The 12,399-nt window shown below is 39.2% G+C and overlaps 1 long non-coding RNA gene across 3 annotated transcripts in view; it reads left to right on the top strand.

The window, feature by feature from the left end:
* Window positions 1–2,277: 2,277 nt before the first annotated feature.
* LOC103143904 (uncharacterized) overlaps window positions 2,278–12,399 on the top strand; it is a 78,044-nt gene continuing 67,922 nt past the window's right edge. Inside the window, exon 1 of one of the 3 annotated variants that reach the window (XR_001663488.1) lies at window positions 2,278–3,016. This is a non-coding gene — a long non-coding RNA (uncharacterized LOC103143904). The remainder of the gene's footprint in view (window positions 3,017–12,399) is intronic. The other 2 variants (XR_001663490.1, XR_476857.2) reach the window with 2 other exon arrangements.

Genomic DNA, 12,399 nt, shown 5'->3' with positions numbered 1-12,399 from the left:
GCTATAAAAGCTAAGAGGACATCATTATACCCCAAAGACAACATTACCTTCCATGTTTACGTTGTTAAAAAGGCGAATAGATGTGTATTTAAGTCTAAATGTGACTAAGAAGTTGTAAGCCTTGATAAACTGGGAGCATATTCTAATCTTGTGCATGTCATGAACATGTTAACGTCTGACTTTCACCTTCAAAAGCTGAAGATTTTAAAAGAAACATGAGACAATTTCTCCTAGAACTCCCATCAAAATATTTCTTCGGAGTAATTTTTGATAAACTCGCTGATCAGCAGAACTCCCGTTCAAACTTAGTCCACACACTGACGTTGAAACTTATGATATGAGCATAGAATAGACAACACTGCCTTATGTCTAAACACTAAAGCAATGAAAAATGAAATCCGGACATCTTTTCAGCTTTTCAGACGGAAGGCAATGTCTTTTTTTTTTTTTTTTTTTACATCTTTTCAACCTAAGGCTTCCCTCCATCCTCTCCGTCCCTCTCGTCTGTTTGACGTCTACTCCCCCGTGTTCGCCTCATATGAGACGAATCTGTTGACAACAAGGTCGGCCTGCAGACCAAACTTTACTGCTACTTCCCCCCCTCCGCCCCACATCATCCCCTAGGAAGGATATGTCCATGAGGGTGTTATTATCTGGTATTAATAGATGCAGCCCCGGGAAGACAAAATCAGCTATTGATAATTGCAAGGAGTCCACGGCAGCCATACTGTATCGATCGGCATGTCCTCCACTCCCCCTGGTACCGGGAGATAAGGAGACACACTCTTTAGAGCAATATAATTTCTTTTGACCTATCTGCTTGCTACAGACTTATGATGAATAGCCGCAGTGGCCGGAGTCTTTTATCACCAAAGTTACCCCCCTTGATATAATATTGATTCTTTATAACTAGCTCACCGCACAAAAATCAAACTGTCCACTTGGCCATCATCATCATCAATATCATCACAAAGGCAGCAGAATGAAGATCCCCCCCGTTCCCCCCTTCCCCGCCCCGTGCCTCAGAGTGGGAGAGCCCTTACAATCCCCTCCGTATAGGCTTAATCTTTTATTTTGCTGATGATGAAAAGGAAAGTGGGGGAAAGGAAGGAAGGTGCCATTTAAGTCCAGGTGCCACTTTAATTTGGGGTGGAGGAGGGGCTTAGAGGGGGTGTGGGGGATCCGAAAAGTCCAGGGAAAACCATTAGGACAGGGTTTTATCCTGTAATGAACTCACATATGCTATAAAAAATGATTTCATAGGTTATGTAAGTTTAGTTAGGACAATTCCAGAAGTTTTAATGACATTTTCAAACATTAGCTACTTTATATGAGTAAGAGTCTTACCCTTGAATGATGATTAGAAATGAACTAAAAAGGTTGCATCAGTTCACTGTTATTATTACACTGTATGTAACAGAAACACATTTGTACGGGTTTCTGTTTTGAATAAATTTATCAACTTGTTAAAAAAAGGATCCCTACCAATAAAGTTGTTATTGAAAAAGTTTGCATTTAGCTTTGACTAGCTTAGCGACAATGCTAACGGTCTTAGGAGGTCGAGGTTCTTAATTCTGATAGTTACTGTGAACGGATGGCACATGTTCACACAGCTTATAGAAAAAAACATTCACATTCCACCTCATAAAGGCAGATTTTAACTAAAAGTGTTGTGGGACATGACAGTATAAGGAAACACGAACAGACAGGACACAAAAGATCTGTCAGCACTGTAAATAAACACAGACGGCTAACTATTACCTGCTAAGCGCAAATAGGTAGCGCTTAGCTTAACCTATTTTTTCTTAAGGGGCTGTGAAAAATGTGCAACTCTTGTCCCCTCAGCTAAATGGCTATCCTTTATAGTGTTTATATTACTTTTAACAACATTTAACTAGAAGGATAATTCTACGCTGAATAGTCATTTTTTAAAAGAGTCTGAGAATTTTAAAACCTGTATTCTCCGCGTGAAAATGCAAAAAGAAGATTTTTCAATTATATTTTAACCATTACGACAACCAGCAGCATCCGTTCAACTACGCTGAGATCAGTCTGACCAGAACTGGAATTCTTTAAACAATTGATTAAGCTCTGTACTGATAAAAACTTATACAATTTATTTATTTATTTTTTCATTTTGCCTCTAAATATTGGAAAAAATATTTTGTTTTTATGGACCCAGAGTTACGACTCTATTTCAGCAACATTTCATAACTTTATCAAATAGCATGTTTTACATTTGTTGCTCCTTTTGAACCTAGGAGGATAAAATGATAAAAAAAATGTTAACAGTTAGAATTTAAGTAATTGTATTAATTAAGTGCCTCTTAAAAGTTAGTTGGGATCTACTTTTTTTAATTTTACATGTTTATTCCCTCCCAAAAATATATTATTGAGATCTAATCCAAATAAAAATAGTTAAATATCATTTATTTATTTATTTATTTATTTATTTTCAACGGTGTATGAAGAGAAAATCTGTCGCCGGTAATGAGGAATTGCAATTAGACTTGCGCATTTCCAACGCCGACAGCAGAGGGGAACGTAAAAACTAAAACCTTGTTTAATGATGCTGTCGGTACCGGATGCGGCTCACTGTTTTGGCTGCCCCGCCGAGGCCACTCACTCTTCCAACGAGAGAGTCACCAAACGCTGCTGCTGGAGGAGAAGGGAAGAGGAGGAGGAGGAGGAAGAAGAAGAGGTGGTGAAGGGGGGCGAGGGGGAGGCAGGGAGGGTGGGAGAGAAGAGGAACGCGTAATCTCCCAAACATCCGTTGTTAACCACTTCACCCCCTCTGGATCCGTGCGGCAAGGTAAGAAAAAAGCCTGCGCGGCTTGGCCCTCTCTGCATCGTAAAGTGCACAGGCAGGCGGGTGTAGCAGCTCCTCTCCTCTCCTCTCCTCTCCTCTCCTCTCCTCTCCTCTGCTCTGCTCTGCTCTCCGGGGCTGAGGCTGAGGCTGCTTCCACTGCGGATAGAGAGCGGATGGAGGCCGGGCACGGAGCAGGACACCAAGAGGGTAATTGAACTTTTACATTCCTTACTTTTCTTTCTTTCTTTTGTTCTCTCGCTCTCTCTCTCTCTCTCTCTCTCTCTCTCTCTCTGTCTGTCTGACGCTGTGTACAGTTCGGGGAGTTGGCGTGTGGAGGGTGTTCAATATCTACCACACGGAGCCATCCATTGCTGGGACATGATATTACACGCGTGTTCCGGGGAGTGGGGAAGCATTTCATATGCCCGCTGAAGTTGCGCAGCATGAGAGAGAAAAAAAAAAAAAAAAGTGAGGATTGCGTAAGCGACCAATCAGAGGTCTTTGCGGCGCCGCAACCGACGCGCTTACAGACACAACCGCGCGCTCGCGCGCACACACAAACACACGCCGCGCGGGCTACTGTAGCAGCCGACGGCGCACACCCCGGAGCGCCATCTGCACCAATCAGACAGCTGGGAACTCTACCCCCTTATTGATATGAACATCTCTGAAGACAATTTTTGTCAACATATAATTATTAGTTATTGCCCGTTTGTCACATTGCTTCTTAACGCCAATTCTGAACTATTTCTGGTAACACATGGACAACTCAGACTTGCAGGTTATAATAATATCAGGTCCTATAACTTGTAGGGTTGTTGTTTTGTGTTAGGGTCAATGTCATTTTAATAAAAGCACATTTATGTTCATTCATAAAATGTTTATATTATTTGCCTTTTGAAACAAGTTATAGTCTAGGTTGTTTCGGTGTGTGCAGATATTACAACTGCCCCAGCTGATACACACGTTCAGGGATTGAAATTACTTTAATTGGTTAAGTATTTACTGAAAATGTCCAGATATTTTACAGTTATCGTGCGCAAACGGACCGACAAATATTTTATGGAAAAACATGAGAAGTCCTGTGAAAATCGGAAAAATTTATTTAATACATGTGTTAGCATTTATATTTTAAGAGAGTTGGATTTTAGTCAAACGTTCTGGCTCACTTCAAAATAAAATTAGGGGGGGATTTAACTTTAAATAACTGTACAGTATCAACATTTTATTTGAAGTCAGGATTGCCCAAGGAGAGTTTGTGGATTTCATTTTCACACTAATAAACTTTAGCAGTTGAACTGTGGGAATGTGCGAGGGCAATCGCAAACTGTATTGTGTGATAAGCCATCACTTTGGGCTGAAGACAAACCGATGTGGGTGAACTACAGCCTGATCCCGCCTGTGTTCATTTAACATGACAGCGTTGGGTTTGGGGTGTAACCTGGCACGCTCCGTTTGGTTTTTAACTAAAAAAAGAAAGAAAAAAAAAACGTGTTAAAGTTTATAACATTAAGGATAAGGAAAGGGGTTAATAATAATAATAATAATAAAAACACACACACAAAAACACATTTTTTGATATGTGTTTTTTATTTTTGATAATGAACAGTTTACGTGGCAATTCGTCTTCATGTAGAAAATAATGTCTGCTTATATTTTCTTTATCCAAACTGTGAGAGTGGGATGTAGCGGGTACTGAGATCCCTGTACTTTGCAGGTGAAGGGTTAAAAACGCATAAGCAAAACTTCTTCCTCTGGTATTCAACAAAAACTTTTTTCATTGTTTTTCTTTATTTATACAGGACTCAGATTTTTGTCAAGGAGGTCCAAGGGGATTTAAAATAAAATAAAATAAAATTATGAATATGTCAAAAACTTTGCTTTGCAAAATGCTGTATATATAAGGTTGAGATGACTGATCAACATTGCATAGCAAGGTTACCAAAGAGAGTTGAAAAGATTGTTGCTACAAGTAAATTTTGAGTCAAACTAAACGAGAACACTCCATGTTTAGAATGTATTTTTACACAGGCTTTATGAACACAATTTTGGTCAAAGTATGATTTGTTTTTAAATTATGGTAATTTGTTTTTACTAGTCTGACCATTTTTATTTTTACCCAATAATATATATATATATATATATATATATATATATATATATATATATATATATATATATATATATATATATATATAACAAGCAAAGTAGTTTAATTTCTTAATCTTTGGAGTTGTGGTTACGGGTCACACAAAATCATTCCTAAGGAACAGAAATGGCCCGAGAGTCACACTTTGGACATCTCTGGCATGTAGCTCATGCTAGCTAACCTTGTTAGCTTCTCCTAATTGAAATGAAGAAAAACCATGTCTTCATTTTAGAAGAAATGATTTTTACATTATGTACATTTACATTATTAAAAGTACAGTTTTAATTTAAATGGTTTCTTCTCTTATCTAAACGACAAGCTGGGCCATTTTTTTTTTTTTTTTTGACTCATTTGGGTAAATAGAGTAATTAACATTTTGGATTAAAAAATAAAATAACAAAGCTGCCTGACCAAGCAACACAGTGTGCATCTTTTTATTTCCAGACGGTTTGTAGCTTTGCATTCTGCCACACATCTCTTAGTTAACTATGTAAGACGCACACAATCTGATACATAATTGTGGACATCATGAATTAGTAATGACTATTGTAGCTGGGGCTCTACTAAGAGGCAAGAGGCTGTGAGCACTGCACTGAAAGTGGAGTGTTTTTACTCTCCCTCAGATCACAGACTCAGCATCTACTGGGGGCCATTCTGAGAGCCTACCCAGAAATTATATTATTTACCATATCAGGGCCCCTTTGCTTATCTCGCCTCAGCCGAGACGCCCGGAGATAAAAAGCAACAGGCAGGGCTGTACCTGAGATGAGTCAAATTTGATCCGACTGGCCCGATCGGGAATAAGCGAAATGAATTGAATCAAGCCATTTCTGCTGCTACTGTAATTAAATTAGTTGCCGGGGCGTAATTGGACATTGAGTTGGCACTTTAGAAGGAGATGACAAAACGCTCACTCCTGCCACCGAACGACGATGTGTCAAATTTAGTGAGAGAAGCAGAGCGGTAGACGAAGGCTGACACAGCAATGAGGCTGCCGCTTTAGTGGAGGTTTCCTGAAAACGAACTGGATTGACATATGATTTAGGAATGAATGCACAAAAAAAAAAAAAAAAAAACTCAATACAATAAACTATCTAATTTTGTACCCAGAGAATATTTAGTAATTCATTGTACAGTCTCTTTGAATAAATGCTACTTTTAAATCTGAACAGCTTTAGATGGCTTGTTTTAAGATCCACTGGCTGATTACTTCATTAGGAAGTGGAAGAAAAATATGCATTTTATTGTGTTTACCTTTTCTTAAGTCTCTATAGTTGGTGTTTAAGTTTTGTCAACAATGTCTTTCAATAACACCTTGTGACGTTTTAAAATTTCTCGTCAATTCTAAACATTTTTGACGCATAAGTGCCCACTGGGTGAACTTCTCTAGTAGCCCTACCACCAGGTACAGCAAGTCATATATATATATATATATCCTACCACCAGGTACAGCAAGTCATATATATATATATATATATATATATATATATATATATATATATATATCTATATATATTTTTTGTGTGATTTTGTTGTCAGCACATTCAACTTTGTACAGAACAAAGTATTCAATGAGAATATTTCATTCATTCAGATCTAGGATGTGGTATTTGAGTGTTCCCTTTATTTTTTTGAGCAGTGTTTATATATAAAAAGTGTGTTTGAGTTATGCCTTTAATTTCTGTATCAAACCCTACAGAAATCCTCAAATTTTACAGTTCGGTGATTTTAAACGCAAAGTAATCTCCACGCAGCCACAGTTCTCCTAAAGTGAAAGTAGAATCAAAGTTGCTTCAGTTGAAACTTGTTGGACTCTCGTCACTGTAGGAGCGTCATCACTCTTTGACATTTTTAAGCTGCAGGCCCTGCATCGAACACCCCTGCTGTGAACCAGACCAAACACTCAGGGGAAGAGGTTTTATGGCATCGAGACGTTGGTCATTTCAGCCTCTAATGCCGCTTCCAAGAACAATGAGCAGAAAGGAGCTAAAGCCGCAATGATGACACTTAATCTCATTGGAATTCCTCGTCAGGTTTGACCTTGGGAAGATATTAGCCACTCGACAAGTGACTCTGCATGTGTGCGTGGGCCGTGCGTGCAGGTGTGTGTGTGTGTGTGTGTGTGCGTGTGTGTGTGCGCGTAAGCATCTCTGTCTACAGTGTTGTGAACACAATGTGGTGTTTTTTTTTTTGTTGTTTTTTTTTACATGTTTAACTGCACATAACGATACATAAATTCCATAAAAACACATTCCCAGGACGGGTTTTAGAGTCACAGCCGTTGCAGGATTTTCTCGCACTTTTCACTGCCGGGCCGGAGGAACTGGAGTTGTGCACCCAGATGTGCTGCTGGAAGTGGAGGTGGAGGAGAAGGAGGCAGCAGCCAGTCGAACCGGTCTGTGGCGCAGGGATGTGTGTGTGTGGTGTGTGTGTGTGTGTGTGTGTGTGCTACAGTGTCTGCTCAATGGAGGCCCCTTGAATTTTTAAACAGCATCAGTTACTTCATACTGTCACTGTTTTGGCACCGTTTGCCATGCTTAATCCTGGTAAGTGCACATCTACACTGTCTGACAGTGTGGACGTCCAGCTGTGAGCTGGTGGCTGTGAGTGCCACGCTGCAACACGACCTCATGCTGATGAGGGCAACTGTAAATGAAAATATGGAGCAACATTTTTTGCTTCCTTTGCAGTCATACATTTGCTTATCGACAATGTGTGTGTGTGTTTGTCTAAGGGGGATTTAAATGCAATTTTGAGAGGAGTTGATTTGATTAAATTAAATTAACGTAACCTCATGTTATGTGTAACTCACAGTAAAATCTGATGTTTACTCTGGAATTATTTGACAAATGAGTGGAAGTGATTGCATGGATAGAGCAGAAAGCTGAGTAGAGGTGTATTTTAATATAAATTTTAATGCAAATTTAGATGGAAATAGATCTTAAAGTTCGTAGAAACAGTATGAAGAGCTTCTGACAATGTTGGGGGGGAGGGAGGGAGGATTCTCCGCTCTTTAATGACATTTCGGCTCCCCTCACTGTCCTCTGCAGGGCCTTGTCATCTCCTGCTTTTCATTCTGCAAATTGGGAGACAGTGTTCAAGTTAGCACAGACAGTGGGGTTTATTCTGACCACATCTGAGAATTACAAGTTAACTTGATTCACAAAAAGCAGACCAAAAACAAAAAGAATATAGACACAAAAAATATTAAAGTCCTGTTAGTTTTCCACAGCATGCCATTTGAATAGCCAAGTTAAAATGTGTTTGCATTTCTCTCCTGAGATGCTTCAGTTTTCAGTCTTTTGTGTGTGTGTGTGTGTGTGTGTTTGGTTCAGCTGTTCATACTAGTTCCAGGAATACAGTGCAACCAATGAAAGGTCTGCTGTAAAAGGCCTGCAAGCTGTAAAAACAGCAATTAGAGTTAAAGCTTCACCTGACTGCAAAAAAAGAAAAAAGAAAAAAAGAAAAAACACACACAGCGAAAGTAAGGGACGTATGAGAACAATGTTTTTGTTTTGTAATAAAAAAAAATTAAATAAATTCTGATTTATTACAGGATTATTCACATGTACATCATTATTGACCTGTAGGAATATTTTTAAATTAAGAAGCGATGCATCTTGTAAAGATAGACATTATTTAAATGTGCTTTAAATGTTTAAATGCAAAAGTTAGAGGGGCTGTATTGTAATTCTCATAAATAAATGTTACTGAGACATGAACAAATACTTGGCAAAAACAAAACATGGTTGGTCTGAAGATGACACCTCTGCTGAAACTGACATCTAGTCTGACATCTGGATTTAAAGGACAATAAATCATCTACTCTGAATAATTAACTGAGCATACTGTACTGTTTGATAAGTAGGATGGATTGGAATGTATGTGTGATTGAATTGAAATTATTTTATTTTTCGCAAAGCGCCTTTAGACGACTTTTGTCGTGAACTGGCTCTATACGAATACACCGAACTGGACTGAATTATATCAAACACTTATAAGTTTAAGTTTTACATTAATTGGGCTTTTAAACTTAAGCTTAAAACTGATAAACAGGGGGGCGGGGAAGGAAGCTAGTCTACCAGGCAGAAAATAAAAGTATTTAGGGAACAAGTTGGTGATTCTGAGTGACCAAGCTGATTGAGATGAACAAATGAAAAACCTTGCTGAGTTCACTGTACTGGATGCTACGGTGTGTTAGCAGACGTTTAGCTCTTCTCCTCCCCTGCCTTGCTTCTGTCTCCATGGGGGAGAAATATTTGTACAGGGAATCCTTTTTCTCTCTCTCTCTCTCTCTGTAGCTTCTGTAGTCATCCCTCTTTGTCCCCCGGACTGACTTTATTTATGGCTACCGGCTAATGAGCTCTACGGCCTTTTGTAGCGAGCGACAGCGTGTGTAAACATTTAGATTTTACCCCCTCGACTACAAGGAGCGGTCCGGCGAATTAAAAGGCGCAAAGCGAAATGAAATCGCAGAGCAAACCCCAACACCTGATCAAACACAAGGTTACCCACGCTGTGTTTTTGTGTTTTGCCGTGTTAACGCCCCGTGTTGCTATCAGTCTGCCATGTGTTTTGGAGGGCTGCCAGACGGCGGAGGAAGAGCACCTATTTGGTGGAGAGGTAATTGCTACACAGCGTAGCCTCTGATTGCCAGGATCCTTCGCCGGGGAACATCCCCGGCTCCCCTTTTCGCTCGCTCCGGCGGCCCTGATTACAAATCATCTTATTGATTTGACGAGTGCAAGATGCTTTGCTAATAACTGCTCTCGTGCCATCTGTTAATCTTTTGTTGTGATTAAAAAGGTAATCCCAGTAGCCATTATTCCCGGTGACAAGTGCTGCGCGGCAGAGAACGCACTTCTGCTCTGACGGGGGCCAGAGAGGAGTGAAAGGGGAAGTCAGGGTGGAGGAGGGAGGGACGGGGAAAGAAGGGGGAGTTCCGAGGATATCAGTGATCTCCGAACGCGATTGAGAAATCGGGTCAATCCTTAACACGACATACAAAAGAAAGAAAGAAAGAAAGAAAAAAAAGAATTACATCCCTGCTAGAAAAAAAAACATTACCCTGTATAATCACGCAAAATGATTTTTCTTAAATATGATAATAAATCACAGGCCGGATCGATGGCCTGCAGACCAACTGCTGTGCCCTGATAAGGCATCAATCAATATTTAGTATTTAGATTTTAATTAATACCTCGGCCGGGGGCTGGCGGCCCTCTAACACTGGGAGAATTATGTTCTGTGATAAAAATGGATCAAAATAAAGCAAGTGACAAAAAAAGCAGGCCTGTTAGCACTCTAAGCTGTTACTCATTTCTGCCATTGATCAGTCCGTTGTTTAGCTGTGATTGAGGACCCTTTAAAAATCAACCCCGTGTGCGTTTGCGTGCGCACACATGCGTGTGTGTGTGAGAAAGAGAGAGTTTATGCATTGCATAGGGGAGGTATGGATGTGTGCGTTTACATGGCAACAAACCCATCGATCACGGTCGGTACAGGAGCCCGAGTTAAACTGCAGGAGTACCTGCTGCAGACGGAGCAGGGAGACAATCTCTACCTGACATCATGTGTTGGATTAGAGGTGGAGTGAATGGGGGGGTGAAGGGAGAGATGGGTTCAGATCCATTTCACGGCGAAACGCAACCGAGACGACATGTGGGCCAGCCGAACTCTCTCGACGCTAAATTTAGTAATCCTAATCTTCATAGTTGTGGTCACCTAATGGTCGCGCGGACCGGTTTACAAAACAGTTTAATAGCCGCTTCCCTGAAATGCTCCCCAGCACACAGGAAAGGATCTACTACTAATTTCATGTTGTGCAAAAATAACGGAAACACTCCGGCTAATGGTGTCGGAGGGATGCATTTAGTCCAACCGGTGGGATGTATCTGTTTGTTGTGCACAAAATAACCAAGAAGAAAATGTTAAGTATAAACAAATAGAGCAGATGAACTCCAGATTTTACTGCCCTGAGCTAATTGTTACATGAAGTAGACGTCACTTCAATATGGAGCCACAGTCGTATGTTTGTTTGAATTTCTGTAAATAATCAGCGATAAACATGTCAATGGATGTGCAGAACTTCAGAAAATTAGGTATTTTTACTTTGGAAATGACTAAATCTGCAGTTTCACACTGTATGTTACTTCAACAGCAACAGAGTTTGATCATTTTTACTGTTAAAACTGCAAAAAGAAGGGAAAAAAAGCTGTTTACAGGGTAAACTAGTACTTTCTTCCAGATGCTCAAATTATGGGATTGCAGTTGAAGTACCTGAAAATACATTGATGGAACTGCAACTCAGATACATTTATTATGCACTATGAAAACTGGAGGATGCTAAATATTGTAGAAGAGATAAATATAATAGATCAGAAGGAAAAGCTCACAAAAAAAAATCCACTTAAACAGTACATTACATTTCAGAATAAAGTAGTGGCAATGTTTTTTTTTTTTCCCCCTTCTGCTAATATTACTGTGGTTTAAATTAATTATATAATTTGTTGATCTTCAGTGACACCATGTGAAGTGACTGTACTGCACCGAATTTCAGTTGAATTGAGTTTAGTTTTCAGTTCAAATACAGTAAACGTGGATGGAAAGCTGTAGGTTGAAGCTTTGTCTTATTCTACCTCCACGTCACTCATGTCGAGCATGTTTCACACTCCAGTGAATTGAAGCACAAGTCCACAATCTGAAAAAAAAAATGATGAAAGAGAATCAAGCCTTCTGTTCTCATACCCACTGCTGAGAACATGGTAACTTTACTGTGAAAACCACTAAATGTACCGGGACACCATGTACTTTGCTTCGACAGTAAAAAAAAAAAAAAAAATCAGTTGTAAATAGAGTAATTTTATAGCTAAAACAGCACGAAGAGTTTTTTTTTTCGGTGCGTCCAAAAATAACCATTTCTTAACGTTTGTTGAAAACTTTCAACATGAATTAACTGGAAACAGTTTGAATGGTGTTCAACAGATCCACTGAAATAACTGGACCTCAAACGTGTCATGGAGGCAAGACACAATATTTAGTAATACAACAAATACACAATATTTAATGAGCTTTATCTCAAAATGGCATTTTGGCTTTTTTAAATATAGATTAGTTGTTATTACTGTAACTGAATTCATACTATTTTAGAATTTTCCCAGAATAATTATATATAAATCTACAGTAGCAAACAGGACATAACTGCAAGAATCACTGTCATTTTTACTGTAAAAAACAAACTCCACATTGAAAAAAAAATCAACATTCCTACACCTTTAAAGATTCTGTGTAATTAGAGTTTTTTTTTTCTGTTAACATGAATGCTTACATTTTGTGGGAAAAAAAAAAAAAACTCAAAGCGCTTAAATGTCATCCAATGGGTCCACGAGGAACTCATGACAATTAAGACTTAAAATTACCTGCACTAAGTATAAAACCGTTG

Source organism: Poecilia formosa, unplaced genomic scaffold, assembly GCF_000485575.1.
Source record: "Poecilia formosa unplaced genomic scaffold, Poecilia_formosa-5.1.2 Scaffold0, whole genome shotgun sequence".
Lineage (NCBI taxonomy): Eukaryota > Metazoa > Chordata > Actinopteri > Cyprinodontiformes > Poeciliidae > Poecilia > Poecilia formosa.
The sequence above is the reverse complement of the archived record's forward strand: the minus strand, read 5'-3'. Positions and strand labels throughout refer to the sequence as shown.